This window comes from Myzus persicae, unplaced genomic scaffold, assembly GCF_001856785.1.
Source record: "Myzus persicae strain clone G006 unplaced genomic scaffold, MPER_G0061.0, whole genome shotgun sequence".
NCBI lineage: Eukaryota > Metazoa > Arthropoda > Insecta > Hemiptera > Aphididae > Myzus > Myzus persicae.
The window spans coordinates 201,688-215,630 of NW_019103978.1; the positions used below are offsets into that span (position 1 = coordinate 201,688).

General features: G+C 26.8%; 1 long non-coding RNA gene across 3 annotated transcripts; it reads right to left on the reverse strand.

The window, feature by feature from the left end:
• Window positions 1-7,128: 7,128 nt before the first annotated feature.
• Window positions 7,129-8,536, reverse strand: LOC111037145. 3 transcript variants are annotated; one of them, XR_002604848.1, is made up of 3 exons: window positions 8,423-8,536; window positions 7,568-8,358; window positions 7,129-7,303 (listed from the first exon to the last, which is right to left on the reverse strand). It is a non-coding gene; the product is annotated as an uncharacterized LOC111037145 (long non-coding RNA). The 3 variants fall into 3 exon arrangements; XR_002604847.1 differs by lacking the exon at window positions 7,129-7,303 and having other exon boundaries at window positions 7,385-7,695; window positions 7,788-8,358; XR_002604846.1 differs by lacking the exon at window positions 7,129-7,303 and having other exon boundaries at window positions 7,385-8,358.
• Window positions 8,537-13,943: the final 5,407 nt, after the last annotated feature.

Consider the following 13,943-nt stretch of genomic DNA (forward strand, 5'->3'; position numbering starts at 1 on the left):
TTTATATATATTTTTAATTATATAATATATTATATAGGTTGATACCTATGATATTATACGCATTATTTAACTAACAAGTGGGTCCACCTTAACATTTTATTTTTCGTAATCGTAATATAACGTTATTGAGAGTGTTTTTTTCAAATTATATTAATTTTTTTCTATCATTCTATAATACGATTTATTATACGATGTATTTATATTATAATATTGTATTGTTCTCATACGATTATGTAATACAAGGTACGTATATTTTGATCGAAATTACTAAGTAGTTTTTTAATACAAATATACTGAGTTTTGATTTATTTATTTCATGTGATTTACTTGGTTCTTTTTTTCGTATTATCTTGAAATTTTTTTATCCTAAAAAAAAATTCAACTATGACAGCAAACAACGAAGCACATTATAGTTAACTCAGCAATTCCAAAGTTTCAACTTAACATTTTTCAAACACAATGAATAATGATTTTGTAAATAATAATAATAACAAACTATATATTAGTTATAGTAGTTGTTATTTATGTTTACACATTACTGTTGACTTGACTTCGTTGTAAAAAAAGAAAGAAAAACGTATTCAAAAGACTTTTTTGTTTTAAAATTGGACATGATCATACAAACTAGATAATTGAAAACTGATGTAGTACAATTAATTGTGTATACATTGTTTTGTCCTAACCAACAAACTAAGTTTATTGACCTAGATTAAAATGTAACAATTACTTTGTGACTTATTAACCATCTTACTATTTACCATCATAATAATGCTATAATCATGTACATAATAGAATGGTTCGTATAAATTAGTCTCGACAACTGATATGGCTTATTTATTGATTTTTATAAAACAATATTATAATTGATTGAAGTAAAAAAATAAGTCGTGCCTTCATCGTAGAACCTTGTATATTGACCATGTGCATTGTGCATAGTTACTACTTACATACAGAGGCCGTACAATGCCTTTGAAACAAACAATGCATATCGTACTTTGCGATCGAACAAAAGTATTTGTCAATGTAGGTGCGTATAAACTATAAGCGACCTTACAGAGACAAAGTTATCGAAGTACACGATCTTGGCTTGTAATTTCAATTTTTTTTTACTGCAAGAATTATTGAAACCACGATTAATGAAATTATGTTTAAAAATAAAAAGGTCAATATGTACCTATTTATAAAAATTAAAAGTGACTTTCAATAAAATAAAAATTAATCAAAAATGTATAACTTAAAGATAAATTTATTCTGTAGTTCTTAAGAAAAATTGAAATATGGAAGATTATGAATTAATTAATTGTATAAATTAAAATATACTTACTAAAATTCAAAGGAAAAAATCAGAGTTCACTGACTAGAGTAATAATAAATTAATGTCGTCGATAAACATTTTTAGATTTTAGATCACAGACACCACGATAACATCAATACTGTGACTTAGAAACATGTTTAAATAGCAATTATTTTTCATTAATATGTATTGCACTTTTTAAAGTTAAATTAATTCCCTATTAAGATTAATTTATTGATTTTTAAATATACTCTTAGACACTATACACTTGAGTTATAACAGTACATCTTGCGCTATTTATTAATCTAGTACTAAGATAAGATTTTTCAGAGACGCGTATACAATACAATAATAAAAGTTTATAAACGTTTAATTATAATTTAAAACGGCACAATAAGATGCAAACACTTAACTCCCGAATATTATTCGAAACATTCGAATCCATAAGTTTTTATGAATTCATAAATATTATTTCACAGTATAGCGTAGTACTTGCTTGCACCATAAAATTATAATTTTTTGAATTATACATTTTATCCATCATGCATATAATCGTTATGTATTATATTGTTATATTGTATAAAGGTGCCCATGTATATGAAATCATGTTTATGTGGTCACTGCACACATTTTGTAGAATGGATGGAAACAATTATTATTTTACCGAATTGGTCGTAGTTCAGAACACTGTTTTTTAATTCATTAAATCGCGTGTGACTGTGTTCTGTTCCCTGCATATACAGAAAAATGATTGTTTTTGTATAATATATTAACTTGATTTGTATATTTATTTAAATATTTATTTGTTGTTTTAGTCGTTGTTTAATCTTTAATAGTTCTTGGCCGCAAGAAATTATATGAAACATAGGTTCATAATATATTATATTGCATTGATGTGAAATGCAAATTAAGTAATAAACTAATCAAAAAGTTTTTGCTCATAAGGGGCATATACGTACTTGGGGTCGTTACACCTTTCACGTATTTAATATTTATACCTGCAAAAATTTGATAAAATTAAGTTAAACTTATATCTAAGTAAGATAAATATTATGATAAGTTTTATTATTTTTATCTATCGACATAATTATACATACAATTACACAACCGAAATTAAGAGTGTTCTTTTTAAAAATTAAAAATATAATAATTATTTCTACTTAACATTAGTATTGAATCGTTCGTTTATATAGATTATAGATATAATATGCGCGTTAACAAATGTTAAATTTATAGAACGCAAAGGCAGTGAAAATATTGAAACTCAAAATTTAGTAATTAGGTACTTATTTCACTGTCGGTTATATATATATATTACAATTTGTAAGAAAGTTTCAACGTTTATTTACAAATGTCTGTAATCTATTTATATTGTTTATGCGTATTATATTATTATTTAGTACCTACCTATATAGGTACCTAAAAGGGAATATTTTTGCACTACGCAGGTATTTCAAATGGACTTTGGATGCTACTAATGATATTTAACAAGCTATTGTGCAGCAAGTGTAAGTACACGCCATGCTGAACATGATATGGTATTATGTACCTACAAGACTGGACCGTACAAACATCGGAACACTATACATTGATATTGACACTACTAATATAATATAATTATGGGAGAAATTAATTGTAAGTGAGTATTTCGTAATAAATGTTACTGCCTAATCGCCATAGTTACACATTTATCATTATAATAGTCTGAACTAATAAGTTAGCCTATAACCTAATAATATCAGTTTAACTATACTTTAACTCGGTTGCCAAGTACCAATAATTATACGCACACATTATAGATAGGCATTTTTATATAATTTTAAATATATACCTAAGCAATAATACAATAAGACTATATACTAACCGATAAATATTAGTAGAAAACGATAATCATAAATCGGTGTGATATCGATATCCTGGCAAATATTTGATATCGATAACGTTTAAGAATTATTCGATTTACCTATAAAGTCTGAGTTTATTGAAAGTGGTGGATAGGATTGCTATTCGATGCTATAGGTTTTGTGGTTTGAAATTTTTGTTCGATGAACGCAAAACTTCGATTTGAAAAATTATTAAATTTTATCAATGAAGAGAACCCTACGGCTAGAGATCAAAAACGACGATACTGACGAAATAATATGATACAGTGATTATCCGTGTTATTTACGATTTCGGGATAATTCGAACGATATCGATGTTTGATTTTGTGATTATGTCATTGATGGCCATAACTAGGGCCCGGATTTTTATTCAAATTTCAAATATATTTTTCTACACTTAGACTTGAATAATTTTGATATGTTGACGTTATGCGATTGGTACCTTCTCTCTTTTGTTTTGGGCATATTTTGCATATTTCGCATATTTGAGTAAAAATTAATATAAGTTACAAAGTTCAAGATAATTTTGCATAAAGTCGTATATTTTAAGTACATTAAAATATTAAATAAAATAATTTAAATTGTGCCCAAAGTTTCTTTACATTTTTGATTGTTACTGGTTCCTAAGTTATTTTGAGCTTAAGACAATTAAACGATCGGTCTGTTATAAATTTATAATTTATTATATTAAAGCCGTTAAAATTGCTTTGTAATACATTTAGTAAAAATAGTTAGCAATACCTCTACATTTGTACATGTTCAAAAACTTTGTACTATTTTTAGATTACATTTATGTTTTATTATTTTAATATTATTAGTTTTATTACCTGACTTTATCTGGGTTTAAAACATTAATCCACTATATTCTGCTTTCTTCGGTTGAAATATTTAATACATACACAAAAAATTATGAATTTCATGATTATTCCATTTATTCATTCTAGATGTATTTTTTATGTTGACACAAAAAATATGGAGTTGCGCTCAACGAATTCTCAAAGAAAGTCGACGTAAATCCAATATCGTTAAGATTAGTATTCGTCTTAATGTATTTATTGTTTACGTCAAAAATATACCCAGAATTAAGAAAGCAAATCATAAAAGTTAATTTTGTTTATAGGTACTGGTACTTATTTGATTTTAACATTCATTTTAAAAGAAAAAATATATTTGTAAACATTTTTATATGTCATATATTTTGTACTTATTATTATAATAATAGTATAAATGTATAATTTGTAGTCCATGCAAACCATTTAAATAAATAAAAATGTTTTCTATGTCCATGAATCAAAACTAAATTTATATGTTAGTCACTCTATATCAACCTATAGGGGTTAAGAAAATAAGCTAATAACACCCTCCGAGTCGCAAAGAATCTATTGATATAATTTCGATTGAAACATATTTCATGTCTATTTTTGAGTATATAAAGGACAAATAAACAATGAAAAAACATTAATTTATATACACATATATAATGCTATATATTTATATTAATTTTGTATGTAAATTCTTTCATATTTTTAAGGGTTGTGCATATTCTCTTGCATTATTTTTGCCATACAATTCCAGACCCCATCGTCAACACTAAAACGTATATTATAGCTATTGTACTTAGACCTTAGAGTATTTGATGAATAGATAGAAAATACTAATATTTTAAAACCCATTTATTTATAAAATATTAAACATAATGTAGTAACCTTACGTAGCTAGGTCGTAGTCACAAATAATATTATTTTAATCAGCTGTTTGGCGTATATATATTTTTTTATTACTAAAATACGTTTATTTGTCTATTAATTAATAGTTACTAATTAGTGGTGAACAATTTATTTGTATATTATACATGTTTAATAAACTCATAATATGTTGGTATCGAATAATTACTATTTTGTTGCATGTGTATACGTGTATTTTGAAACATTTCCTTTGATCGTATTTTCAAAATGTAGCCAATTTTGAGCAAATATCTGAACAAGATGCGTTTGTGCATGAACACACGTGTTACAACGCCACTATCTAGGGGATAACAGTGTTATTCGATAAGAAATTACGTCACTGCCACCTCTAGTTTGAAATTATAAATATTATTAATACATTTTAAAATAATTGATAAATGATAATGTTTACAGTGTTGATGGGTTAAAGTACATCACACGCTTGCGCGCAAGCAATTTATAGGCACATCTAAATTTTTTTTAGGATCTGACTTTATATTTGAATATGTTGTTACGTATAACAGTTATAGTTCTTCTTCTTAATGTTGTATTTTCGTATGAGGTTTTAATGTGTTACCTATACGTACGTAAACTTTATCATATTATTAAGAGTTATAAGTTATAACGAATATACAAATTTTCTTTATTTGGTCCTGGTGTTAATGTCGCTCTAATATCATAAGATATTTATTATTTTGTAGTGGTTAATACAATCTTGTAGCCTTGATTAAAATATTTACGCAATCATTTTTTTTAATCTATCGGTTCATATATTTAAGGTACCTATATAATTAGTATTCTCTTTTAGCTGCCCACTTTCAGCTGTAGACAGGCGTGTAGGTAATAGATTTTACTATTTTATTCTTAGTAATTCTCGTAATTACGTCTATATGTTACACAAATAATAATAGTTTTAAAATTAATATAATAGGTAGGTATATGTATCATTATTATAATTAATATGTTTTGATAAATTAATTATAATTTAATTATAAGTTAAATAAATTTAGAACTTATGCAATTTTCACGGTGAAAAATCTTGTCATATTTACATACACAGCTGAAGGCTTAACCTACAACGATAAAGTATTTTTCTTTAGAATCCGACATAAACTAGGAAAGCACTTGTTTTTCCTACAGACACATGGATCCAAGACTAAAAAAACATATTAGCCAGAGTATCCTGCTATATATTTAATAGGTACCAAATAGTCCAGATACACCTGAAGATTGCTCATTATTATTAACCAAAATGTTTTCCTGCTCCCATCACCAGCTCGACGGCATTATAGGCGGATATCGGGCACCTACTATTATTGTGATTGTTGTGGAGAGGATGACTTATGACTTAGAATTGTGTAAACGTATGTCATAGTTGTAAAACTATTATACTTCTTTCTCTACATTAAAAACTACAAATTGCATAAGTCAGTAGACGCTTTTATTCGAGCCATTTAATTAAAACTTTAGATATAGGTACCTAACTTAATAATATATCAATATTATAAGTTACTTTACCATGGTTAATGACCATTTGTTTGACTACAAGCTATAACCAGTTTGAGCACATTTTAAAATTTTCCATTAGAAACTGGAACTCGTTTGCGCACAAAATAATATGGAATTAACTCGTTTACGCAATAATAATTACTATATCTACTCGTGTCTCGTATAGTATTCAACATATTATTTACTTGTTGCCCGAAATTATTTGCTCAGCATCTCAGCTGACTACAAATAAAACAGAATCAATCATCAACGCATAAGTTTATATAGGTAGTTAATACTTTATCAAGTAAGTAAATTATTATTTTTTATACATTCAACGCATTACTCATAAGTCATAATATTTTAGTGAATTCAGTCATGAGACCCATTTAACATTTTGCATGGATGCGGTACATACGGGCAAGTTTTAGTTTACATTGGTTAAGTTCAAAATAATATGTGCCATTATCGGAGTGGCGAGTATCTTAGCAATGTAAATCGAAGCAAATGATTGATACACGTCAATGTGAAACGGGCCTAAGTTTTAATATAATAAGTTTATTATTATAGAAAATATAATATGAAAGTAATCTAAAAAGTAAAAAAATAAAGTATTATTCATTATTTAAAACTGTTATACATATTTAAAATATTATTAACATCAACAAAGTATTTTAAATTTAAAAACAAATATGACAATTAGAATTTTTACTAAAAACTGATTCTGAATAAAATGTTGAAATAATAAATTCATACAATATTCACTATTTAGCATGTATTAATAAATTATTATCCTTCATAAGACATACAGCGCTCTTGGTGATAATGACTATCTATAGAGTTTTATATTCAATCAAGTTTTCAAACTAGTGACGACACCTTGATAATGTTGTGTATTAATAATTCACCTGGATCTTCAATTCAAAACATTAATAACAATTAAGTATTAACAAACGATAAGGAAGTTAACTCAAAGGAAATATTGAACAGTAAAATGTAATAAATTATAATTTAATATTACATATTTTGTAATATAATGTGGATAGACATATTTATAATAACTATAGTTTGGTAGTATACGTAATTCAGTTATAGTAAGTTGTACATTTATAAGATTAAACTATTTAACACCACAGTAATACGATTATAATACCTGATTACACTTTTTATATAGATACCTTTAGTATTTTGCTTCCGTTAACATTTTTCTGCATTATTATGTACTTCGTTTATTTTTAGTGTTTGATCACATTTTTAGTTGTATGGAGGAAAATCTGTTGGTTTTTCTGTAGAATCATTGCTAGGTCTAGAAACATTACATTTCTCACAAAAAAATAAAAAACAAATGACAGATAGATAAAAAAAAATTAATTTGCATATAAGAATCCTTAAACATACCTATTTAGATACGGCACGCACTATAATGAACGGTGTGAACTTCTTAATTTTTTTTTTTACAAAAGTGCCTATCCGTGTCCTATAGACAGTGTTAGACTTTGACAGTCAAAACGAATAGAAAAATAATGAAACACGAAGTATGATTTATGTAGATACCTAGAAGTTAGAACAGATTATTTTATACACTGATTTAATACTTGCAGTGGATGTGAATAGTAGACGTGAAACGTAAAAACAACAACATTATGTCACAGGAAACAATTATGTATAAAGAATAGTATGTTAATTAGTAATTACATTTAATTATTTTTTATATTAATACTCAATACGTTTAATATAATGCGTTGCAATTATGTAGGTATAATCAAAACTAGGTAAGGCTAGATACTTAGGTATATAAATCAATACTTACAGTTTAACATAAACATTATTAAATTGGTTTGTACAAAATTTTATGTTCAAATAATAAAAACATTTTATTTTATCATACAAGCATTTTTGTGTACAGTAAAAATAGTTTTGAATTTTGCTATACTTTTAGTTGTGGGATGTTCATCTGCGACATTTTCACCTATAAAAAAAAAACAAATCATAAAATAAATATGTTTTTGAATTTTTACCGGTTGTTAGTTTACTTCACTTGAACGTTTAACGTATAACAACAATAGCGGTGTTGGTTAGAAACTGTTTCTGGTGTAAGTAAAACGCATAATTTGTTTATACAGTTTTCCACTAATGTACCTACCTGCATAACGATTTTCATTAACTTTACAAAAGATTAAGTTGTAAAAACTGTTAACGGTAATAAAGTTAAAGATAATTATAGTTTACGTAAATATTAATCCATTATTACGACAAACAAAACAAATTGTGTGCACAGCGAAATAATATTTACACTCGGCTACGTAATCGAGTAATTTCTACATCAGTTATCCTCGGAAAATATATTCAGTGTTGTTAAAAAATTAGTCTGTCGACGTGATTCAAGCACATAATAATAATATATGTGAAAAATTAACGACTTGTATGATTCCATTTATACGCACTTAATTCGAGATTTAATTTTAAAAATCTGTAAAATTCTAGAATTATTTTATGGGTAACAGATAAAATTAGTGATGAATCCAATTTGATTTTATTAAATTTCAACTATGAACGTTAAATGTAATGGAAACCATACATGAAATTTTGATAAAAAGAATTAGTCTGTGATGTTATAATTTATACCTATAACCTCCGTTAGTTGACATTATAGGCAGTTTTTTTTATAAATTATAACGTTAGCACAACTCGTAGGTACCCATATTATGCAATAGTAATGACAAAATGTAATGGTCGAAAATCTAGCTGTAGTGCTTACGCAATAGGTATATAATATTATTCTTAAGTTAATCAGCCCCCTCCCCCCGAAAAAAACTTGAAACAGAAGGTTTGTTATAAGTCTCCTTAAAAACACAAGTTCATTATTTACCATTAAGTGACAATATATTACATTTATTTTGTAGTAATTCGTTTACACTCTAATATATTATTTTAAATATATACATCGATATAATTGTTGTTAAATTATTTTGAAAACATATTATCATCCCTGGAATATTTTAATAAACAAAATGTAGATGCGCCAATACACTTAACGCGTCTTAATGGTTTTGCACGATTTACCGTCGTTGTCATCGCTACGATTTATAAGTATTTATTTGGCATTGATCGAGGATGTATTTTTAAAACCATAGCACCTCTAGAAACTGCACGAAACATCCGTCTATGTATAATATGGCGGCAGTGGTGGTGTCTTTCATATAAGTTGGCCCTAACGCAGTTCTTAGGTTTCAGCGTCACCGGGTTCGCTACTCCTCTCTGCTATTATTGCCGATCCAATATTATTATCGTCTTGGCTTGGTTGAAAACACCGCTAAGATACTTCAAATGATACTCGTGGCGTAATATAATAAAATGGCGTTCAAATATCTATTAAGCGTCGTCCTCTGCCGTCGTGAAAACTTAAATAAAATTCATCAAAAACGACGTTGATTAGTTCTGGCGGATTGTTCATGCGCAACGTAACATTATAATGTTTAAAATGTATAACAAGATTTACGTATAGTTGTTCACATCAAGTTTCGGGGTTTACGCTCGTAAATCATAATTCGTTTTAGATTGTTTTTTTTTCAAACATCATTTTAGTGCATAAACAATGTGCAAGACAAATATACGCGACACACATTGAAGATATTATAGTTAATATACACAAAATTACTAGTTTATAAAAATTTCGGTTCTGCATTTTATTCAGACTAATTTACTAATCAATAATAGTTTGTGACGTTGAAATTATTTTTAGTGGGTTTAATAATAATACGCACAGTTATAAATATGTAGGTACTTTTTATATTTAGGTATGCTTAAAAAATATTAGTATCCATATTAATATTCAAAGTTATCATATAGATATAAGAATACCAACTTATAAAATCAATATAATAGAAGAAGTAAAATTAGTATTGATTTTTTAGACATAAAAAAAAAACTACTTACAGTGAAATAAAATAAATCTCTTAAACATTAGTAATCGAATTCAAAATTCTGACCACGAATTAAGTAGGTAATAACAATAACGTCACATCATCATTCCAAGTATTTTTAAAATTCTAAGTTTCGTTTCGAAAACTTTAAAAGATTTCATCACTTTTTTTGTTCCTAATTTTAAACACTAGAAAACGACTTTTCGTTTCCCTTTCCACCCCATGACTATTTATTTTTCGTTGTCATTGCTCTAATAATTTGTGTTCAGATATCATAACAGAGATCCTTTTAAATTATAATTTCTGTTTACTAAAAATGTTTACTTATTCTAGTTGGTACTTTTGAAAGGACACAATTGAAAATTTCCAAGTATTTTAGAAAGCGTCAAGAAAAAATTGATTTTATTTTTTTGGTGTAAATTAAAAACTAATAAATGTAGACACTTGATATTTTCACTCAATATTCTCCATACATGGTAACGAACGTTTTCGAAATATTTTGTCTGTTTTTGAGCTAATTATAGCCTCTTACATTTTTTTAAAATTTTATCTCGATTAGTGAAAAAGCTTGAAAATTGAATGCAAGCATTCTTATAAGGTTCATTAATAGAAGCTCAAAAGTATTAAAGATGGTACAGGCATGGTTATTTTTTATATGCATTTAAAGATCAAATTTTGACGAAATTCATCAAAATCTTAAAAAAATTAAATCAATCGAATCTACCAAATTATTTTTTAGTGTGAAATTCATAAAAGATTTTTTTCCATACAACATTAGACATTTTATAAAAGATTTCTCCACAAATTGTTCTACCTTAAACAAAAAAAAAAACGTTTACCGGAAAGTAACATTAATTTTTGATGAGCGTTTGAACTTAACATTTTTACGATATTGGATCATCAAAGGTAAATAGTAAATTAGCGAATTTCCATACATAATAGAATGTTCGAACAAACTCTACCTTCCTTACTAAACATATATAGCTTCGGTATATGTGCATTTTAACGAAAAAATGACTTGGACCCACCATACCAACAAAACCAAACTACTCCAAAATTTTCGTTTTCGTATCATTAAATATTTTCTAAACGCAAGATCAAAGCTTTCACTCCACACTAAACTAAGTCTTAGACTCTATAGACCCTTTTAAGACCAATTTTGAGATGTATGGTGTCCAAATTTGGTGCTCCTAAAAGAAATCAATCCTCAACATCATACAAAAACCCCAAATTATTATATAGGTAGTTATAAACATACTAACAACTATACACATAATGACAATGAATTGCATAGGTAAAACTCCTTAATAAAATAAAACCGTTTAGCTTTTATTATACATACTAATGATCCGAACCTTTACTGTACACGAACGCACTTGGTAAAATAAATAAATTTAAAAAAAAATGTATTTTATTTTAAAGCCCAATAAATCGTTTAACTTTCATAATATTTTTATTTCGCCCAAGCTCATGTCATATAATTTTATTTGATGTAGATGAGTTGTGACTTACGGTATCTTTCACATGTTGCTCTCAATATTTGAACTTGAACGCAATGAACACGTGTTCACAAAATCGTTATTTCCAAACACAGTACCTAATATTATCAGGATTTAGGACATTGTATTGATTTCCTCGAGATAGTTTAAATGAGTGTTTGGTAGGTATTAAGTATATAGAATGTTGCAGACTTAATGAAAGTAATTGCTTAATATGTATGAAACGAATACTCGTGTACTTATATATTTTGATAACAACACATCACTCAACTACTATAATATGTGTTTTATTTTTTAGATAGATGAAAATACCTATTAATTTTACAACGATGTGTGTTATATTGCGTCGATAACACGGTTAATAGTAGAAAAATATTTCAACCATCAACTTTGAGGATCATGATTCCAAATTATTTTATTGTCATCTATTTTCATATGTTAAAACAAAAATGTATTTTAAGCAAAAAGTTAAGTTGACATAAGTCGGTAAAACTTTATTTAATAAAAAATATTATTAAAAAAATGATACCAAATAATATCTTTTTGGTACTTCTAATAAGTCAATGAAATGTCATAACATTAATTAATTAATAACAAATATCATAAGAATTAAAAATCGTATTGAATGATAAACTAAGACTTAGCGAATTACAAGTGTTTTGGAATACATTACTTTTATAGTTATTTTATCAGTATGATGAAAAATCAATTTATTTAAGAAACACCACTGTATTATGTTTTTGTATTTTTAATTTTTTTCAAAACAATTTACACAGTAGGTATAAAAACTCTTTTGCATATTAGACGTCACACTATCACAGAATAAATAATTATCAATCAAGACTTACGGAAGATTATTATTAAAAACCTGGCTTGGTCAAGTTTTATTATTTCGCAAGTACACGTCATGGCTGTATGTTAAAATCAAATTATGTGTAAATGTGTAAATATAAAGTTGCAGTAAATGCAGCTACATACATTTATTTTATTCACTTAATTATTACTCTATTATACTTAACCGTGTAACAACTCGACAAGTTAACTAAAAACAACTCCAGATTCGACAATACACAATTATAGTATTATCGTCGGCTAACGACATTTTTTTCACCACTTTTTTCTCGATGACGAGATCTTGATTAGATTGAGGGTTTCCAGATAAACGAGCAGGATTTAAGTTACTCATATTATTACGTCACATATTACCATTCATGGTGAAGTGTTTATATACTTCCAAAAAAATATTTCCATGAATACCCACCAATATATCACTTATCCACTAATCACATCGATACCCACCGATGAAATTATTAAATAAACACGCTTCACATTTTAATACATTTATTTGTTTCACCGTATCACAACATTTTGTTTGATGATTATTACCAATTTTATGAATTTTTATTAGTTGAAGCACATATATAGCTAACCATGAATCTATGTATATATTTAAATATTTAATACAACATAATTATATAAGTTATGGGACTTATGAGTACTATAAACCCTTGGCTTTATTCAATCCCATATAAAATAAATCGAGCAACCACCTCTAAGCGATCACCATGCCACTGCCACCAATAATTACATTATAATGTTCATATTTACAGTACTTAAGTATCTACATGTTACATATTAGATGAAGAATAGAAAAAAACTATTAATACAAATCAGACAGCGAGTATAACACAAAAAATAGTTGATAAGACCATGCCACCGGATACAGCACATCCGTAATATTGTGATTAACAACCATTTAACACTATTTTCCAGTTTTTCCATAAAATATGAAAATCTAAATTTCATAAATTTGAAACTCATTTGATATTTATACATATAGGAATTGAATACTCCTTTGATTTTACTTTGATATTATTTTCAAGTAACTTTATATAATATATTATGTAGGATGTGCAGACACAATACTATAATCCTCTGTAGGTATGTTAAAACTTTAATTTTATAGATTTTACAACAGATTTTATGTGTACGTAATATTTTAAGTGGTTATACGTCCACTTAATGTTGAATACGGCAATTAATATTTGGTTACCTACTTACCTTAACCCGGCACACACGACAAAATAAAGATAAATTATAATTTAAAGTAAGTATAACTCTGTATGAGTTCT